This window comes from Oncorhynchus masou, chromosome 18 (assembly GCF_036934945.1).
Source record: "Oncorhynchus masou masou isolate Uvic2021 chromosome 18, UVic_Omas_1.1, whole genome shotgun sequence".
NCBI classification, from domain to species: domain Eukaryota; kingdom Metazoa; phylum Chordata; class Actinopteri; order Salmoniformes; family Salmonidae; genus Oncorhynchus; species Oncorhynchus masou.
Genome location: NC_088229.1, coordinates 54,020,855 through 54,026,884, shown reverse-complemented (window position 1 = coordinate 54,026,884; position 6,030 = coordinate 54,020,855).

Genomic DNA, 6,030 nt, shown 5'->3' with positions numbered 1-6,030 from the left:
CTTTGGCCTGAATGCCAAGCGCCACGTCTGGAGGAAACCGGGCACCATCCCTATGGTGAAGCATGGCGGTGGCAGTATCATGCTGTGGGGATGTTTCTCAGCAGCAGGAACTGGGAGACTAGTCAGGATTGAGGGAAAGATGAATGGAACAAAATATAGAAATATCCTTGATGAAAACCTGCTCCAGAGCGCTCAGGACCTCAGACTGGGGTGAAGGTTCACCTTCCAACAGGACAATGACCCTAAGCACATAGCCAAGACAATGTAGGAGTGGCTTTGGGACAAGTCTCTGAAAGACCTTGAGTGGCCCAGCCAGAGGCCGGACTTGAACCCAATCTAACATCTCTGGAGAGACCTGTAAATATCTTTGCAGCAACGACTCTCCATCCAACCCGACAGAGCTTGAGAGCTTCTGCAGAGAAGAATGGGAGAAGCTCCCCAAATACAGGTGTGCCAAGCTTGTAGCATCATAACCAAGAAGACACGAGGCTGTACTTGCTGCCAAATGTGCTTCAACAAAGTACTGAGTAAATGGTCTGAATACTTATGTAATTGTGATATTTAAGTTTTTTATTTTTTTATCAATTTGCTAACATTTCTAAAAACCTGTTTTTTCTTTGTCACGATGGGGAATTGTGCGTAGATGAATTAGGAAATAATACAATTTAATCAATTTTAGAATAAGTGTCACGTTCTGACCTTAGTTCTTTTGTTATGTCTTTGTTTTTGTATGGTCAGGGCGTCAGTTGGGTGGGTTGTCTATGTTCGTTTTTCTATGATTTGCTATTTCTATGTTTGGCCTGGTATGGTTCTCAATCAGAGGCAGCTGTCTATCGTTGTTCCTGATTGAGAACCATATTTAGGTAGCCGGTTTTCTATTGTGATTCGTGGGTGATTGTTTTCTGTTGTGTGTCTGCACCAGCAAGAACTGTTTTCGGTTGTTTCTCTTTGTTATTTTTGTTATTTCCGTGTTCATTTTAATAAATGTGGACACATACCACACTGCACCTTGGTCCTCACCTTCTTCCACCATCGACGACCGTAACAGAATCACCCACCACCAAAGGACCAAGCAGCGTGGTAACGGGCAGCAGCAGCAGCTCTCTCAGGACTCCAGGACATGGGAGGAGATCCTGGACGGCAAAGGACCCTGGGCACAGGCTGGGGAATATCGCCGCCCCAAGGCAGAGCTGGAGGCAGCCAAAGCTGAGAGACGGCGGTATGAGGAGGCAGCACGGCAGTGCGGCTGGAAGCCCAAAAATGTATTGGGGGGCGCACGCGGGGAATGTGGCGAAGTCAGGTAGGAGACCTGCGTCAACTCCCCGTGCTTACCGTGGAGAGAGAGGGACCGGGCAGGCACCGTGTTATGCCGTGAGGCGCACTGTGTCCCCGGTGCGCAGGCATAGCCCGGTGCGGTACATAGCAGTGCCTCGTATCGGCCGGGCTAGGTTGGGCATCGAGCCAGGTGCCATGAAGCCTTCTCAGCGCATCTGGTCTCCTGTGCGTTTCCTCGGGCCGGGGTACATGGCACCAGCCCCACGCATGGTGTCCCCGGTTCGCCAGCCCAGCCCAGTGCGGGCTATTCCACCTCGCCCCACTGGCCTGGCTACGGGGAGCATTCAGCCAGGTAGGGTTGGGCAGGCTCGGAGCACGAGACCTCCAGTGCGCCTTCACGGTCCGGTCTATCCGGTGCCACCTCCACGCACCAGCCCTCCGGTGGCAGCCCCCCGCACCAGGCTGTCTCTCCGTCTCCTCCCTACAGGTGCACCCGCCTGTCCAGCGCTGCCAGAGCCTTCCTCCTGCCCAGCCCTACCAGAGTCTCCCATCTGTCCTGAGCTGCCAGAGTCTCCCGTCTGTCCTGAGCTGCCAGAGTCTCCCATCTGTCCTGAGCTGCCAGAGTCTCCCGTCTGTCCTGAGCTGCCAGAGTCTCCCGTCTGTCCTGAGCTGCCATAGTCTCCCGTCTGTCCGGAGCTGCCAGAGTCTCCCGTCTGTCCGGAGCTGCCAGAGTCTCCCGTCTGTCCGGAGCTGCCAGAGACGCCCGTCTGTCCGGAGCTGCCAGAGTCGCCCGTCTGTCCGGAGCTGCCAGAGTCGCCCGTCTGTCCGGAGCTGCCAGAGTCGCCCGTCTGTCCGGAGCTGCCAGAGTCGCCCGTCTGTCCGGAGCTGCCAGAGTCGCCCGTCTGTCCGGAGCTGCCAGAGTCGCCCGTCTGTCCGGAGCTGCCAGAGTCGCCCGTCTGTCCGGAGCTGCCAGAGTCGCCCGCCTGTCCGGAGCTGCCAGAGTCGCCCGCCTGTCCGGAGCTGCCAGAGTCGCCCGCCTGTCCGGAGCTGCCAGAGTCGCCCGCCTGTCCGGAGCTGCCAGAGTCGCCCGCCTGTCCGGAGCTGCCAGAGTCGCCCGCCTGTCCGGAGCTGCCAGAGTCGCCCGCCTGTCCGGAGCTGCCAGAGTCGCCCGCCTGTCCGGAGCTGCCAGAGTCGCCCGCCTGTCCGGAGCTGCCAGAGTCGCCCGTCTGTCCGGAGCTGCCAGAGTCGCCCGCCTGTCCGGAGCTGCTAGAGTCTTTTGTTATGTCTTTGTTTTAGTATGGTCAGGGCGTGAGTTAGGTGGGTTGTCTATGTTCGTTTTTCTATGATTTGCTATTTCTATGTTTGGCCTGGTATGGTTCTCAATCAGAGGCAGCTGTCTGTCGTTGTCCCTGATTGAGAACCATATTTAGGTAGCCTGTTTTCTAGTGTGTTTCGTTGGTGATTGTTTTCTGTTGTGTGTCTGCACCAGCCAGAACTGTTTTCGGTTGTTTCTCTTTGTTATATTTGTTATTTCCGTGTTCATTTTAGTAAATATGGACACATACTACGCTGCACCTTAGTCCTCCTCTTCTCCTTCATACGACGACCGTTACAATAAGGCTGTAACGTAACAAAATGTGGAAAATGTTAAGGGGTCTGAATACTTTCCGAATGCGCTGTATATTTTGTATAAATATATTATTGTATTATATATATATATATATATATATATATATATTTTGGAGTCTGTCGAATATGTGAAAAGTGGAGGTATGTGAGTCTGTGTGTGTTTGTGTATGGCTGATGTTGAACGAAAAACATGCTGCATAACTAGCATCATCATTATTTTATATTGGGGACTTACATTTGACCAATTACTTATTATTGCCATTGTCTTTTACAATATTTAGAACTTTACTAATACCACTGTTTTTCAGGTAAAGGGGAAAGAAACCATCACTATTCCTAAGGTTTTGCCAATAATGGCTGCAACCTTCAAGTACTTAATAGCAAATACACACTGCCAGATGAAAACAAACTAAATGTATTAAGTATGTTAAAAAATATATTTTTTAAACTAAAAAGAGGATACATTTGAAGAAAGATTACAAAGTGAATAAGACAAGTGGATAGTCACACAATTGTGGTCGATTTCTATCATCCAGATAAGGTCCTATTTACATGAATAACTCCTGTAGGGGAGATCTGGGTTGGTTGTCTCAAGGCACAAAATGCGGAATTGTGTTAGGAATATTGTTTGATCAAGGCCTGGCCATTTCTAAAACTCTGCATGCTATATTGCTTAATTTCCTGTTACAAAGGGAATAAGTTACTAGCAAACATTGTGACAACCAACCCCACGGTAGGGCTGGTTGTCACAAGTGGACAGAGTGTGTTTAATGGCTTATAACTCCATTTTGGATATGAGGATAAAAATGGTCCCCATTTGAACATTTGTCTTTCTCCTAATATTGAAAAGAGTGTTGTAAGATATACAAGTGTTGAGGAATACACACAAGAGTAAAAAGTATGACAACCACAACCCCAGTCTCCCCTATGAAAGGCATCTGGATTATCCATCATTTCACTAGAGGGTATATTTTCAAATTATGTTGTATGACAATTACAGTAATAACCTCTAGAGAAGTCTCCCAGTTTGGCAAACAATCAATCAAAATGTGTGTTTAGAGAGAGCTGGTTTTGAGTGACTGTATTTGATTTTTATAGATCATAAAACTCAAAGTCGTATGCACTCTGGTGAATGGGTACACAATAGCATCTGAATGAGAGGCAAAAATTAGAGTTGCTTTAAGAGGAAATATCATATAGATTGAGAAGTAACAAGAATTGTTATACACCATTTTACATTATTTGAGATACAGAGTTATTTTATATATCGGTATTGTATTATAATTAAACCAAGCTTTATAAAGAAAAATCATATCAACCCACCTATGATCCATTACATTAGTCAGCAACAACCTAAACATTCAAAGTTAGTGGAGTCAATTTTGGGTAGTTCTGGGCCATTGTGACATAGGATCTCTATGGTTGTGTTGTGTCTATTAAATTACCAATAGATGCAGTAAAGAGGTCAATGGAACGCAGACCGTGGGGGATGGAAGAAGGACGTCGGATTGTTGCACATTCAACAAATCTGTTCTAACCAAGTGGATATTCTTCAAATCCGTCAAGATGTATGTATTGTAACAGGCCCACAATGTGGTTACTAAAGTCTGATTTCGATATATTTGGCTGTTTTCGCTGCATAACATTTAGAAGTTGTCGGTTGAATGCATTCAGTTGTGCAACTGACTAGGTATCCCTGTTCATTTCCTTTTCAGGTTTAGAAGAAGTAACTGACAAATGATAACTCCCATTTGAATAAGCTGGTAGCATAGCTAGCATACAACATCAGTGGTCAGTTATTTCTAACTGTTTTATTGTATTTATTTATTTTTATTTCACCTTTATTTAAACAGGTAGGCCAGTTGAGAACAAGTTCTCATTTACAACTGCGACCTGGCCAAGATAAAGCAAAGCAGTGCGACACAAACAACACAGAGTTTCACATGGGATAAACAAACGTACAGTCATTAGCACAATAGAATAATCTATATACAGTGTGTGAAAATGCAGTAAGATTAGGGAGGTATGGCAATAAATTGGCCATTACAGTTTAGCATTAACACTGGAGTGATAGATGTGCAGAAGATGAATGTGCAAGTAGAGATACTGGGGTGCAAAGGAGCAAAAAATAAATATGGGGATGAGGTAGTTGGTTGGTGTCACGCCCTGACCGTAGAGATCCTTTAAATTCTCTATTTGGTAGGTCAGGGTGTGACTAGGGTGGGAAATCTATGTTTATATTTCTTTGTTGGTTCCCAATCAGAGGCAGCTGTCTATCGTTGTCTCTGATTGGGGATCATACTTAGGCAGCCCTTTTCCCACCTTCTGTTGTGGGATCTTGTCTTTGTGTGTTGAATGTGTTGCACTCCTAGCTTTACGTTTGTTGAGTTGTTTATTGTTTTTTTTGGTGGAACATTTAAATTAAAGAAAATGTACGCCTCCCACGCTGCACCTTGGTCTTCATTTAACAACGGACGTTACAAGTGGGCTATTTACAGATGGGCTGTGCACAAGTGCAGTGATCGGTAAGCTGCTCTCACAGCTGATGCTTAAAGTTAGTGAGGGAGATATAAGACTCCAGCTTCAGTGATTTTTGCAATTCGTTTCAGTCATTGGCAGCAAAGAACTGGAAGGGAAGGCAGCCAAAGGAGGAGTTGGCTTTGGGGATGACCAGTGAAATATACCTGCTGGAGCGCGTGCTATGGTGACCAGTGAGCTGAGATAAGGCAGGGCTTTACCTAGCAAAGACTTATAGATGACCTGGAGCCAGTGGGTTTGGCGATGAATATGAAGCGAGGGACAGCCAACGAGAGCGTACAGGTTGCAGTGGTGGGTAGTATATGGGGCTTTGGTGACAATACGGATGGCACTGTGATAGACTACAGCCAATTTGCTGAGTAGAGTGTTGGAGGCTATTTTGTAAATTACATCGCCGAAGTCAAGGATCGGTAGGATAGTCAGTTTTATGAGGGTGTGTTTGGCAGCATGAGTGAAGGATGCTTTGTTGCGAAATAGGAAACCAATTTAATATTGGATTAAAGTCAGAACCTTCCAGAGTAGTGATGCTAGACGGGCGGGCGGGTGCGGGCAGTGATCGGTTGAAGAGCATGCATTTTGTTTAACTTG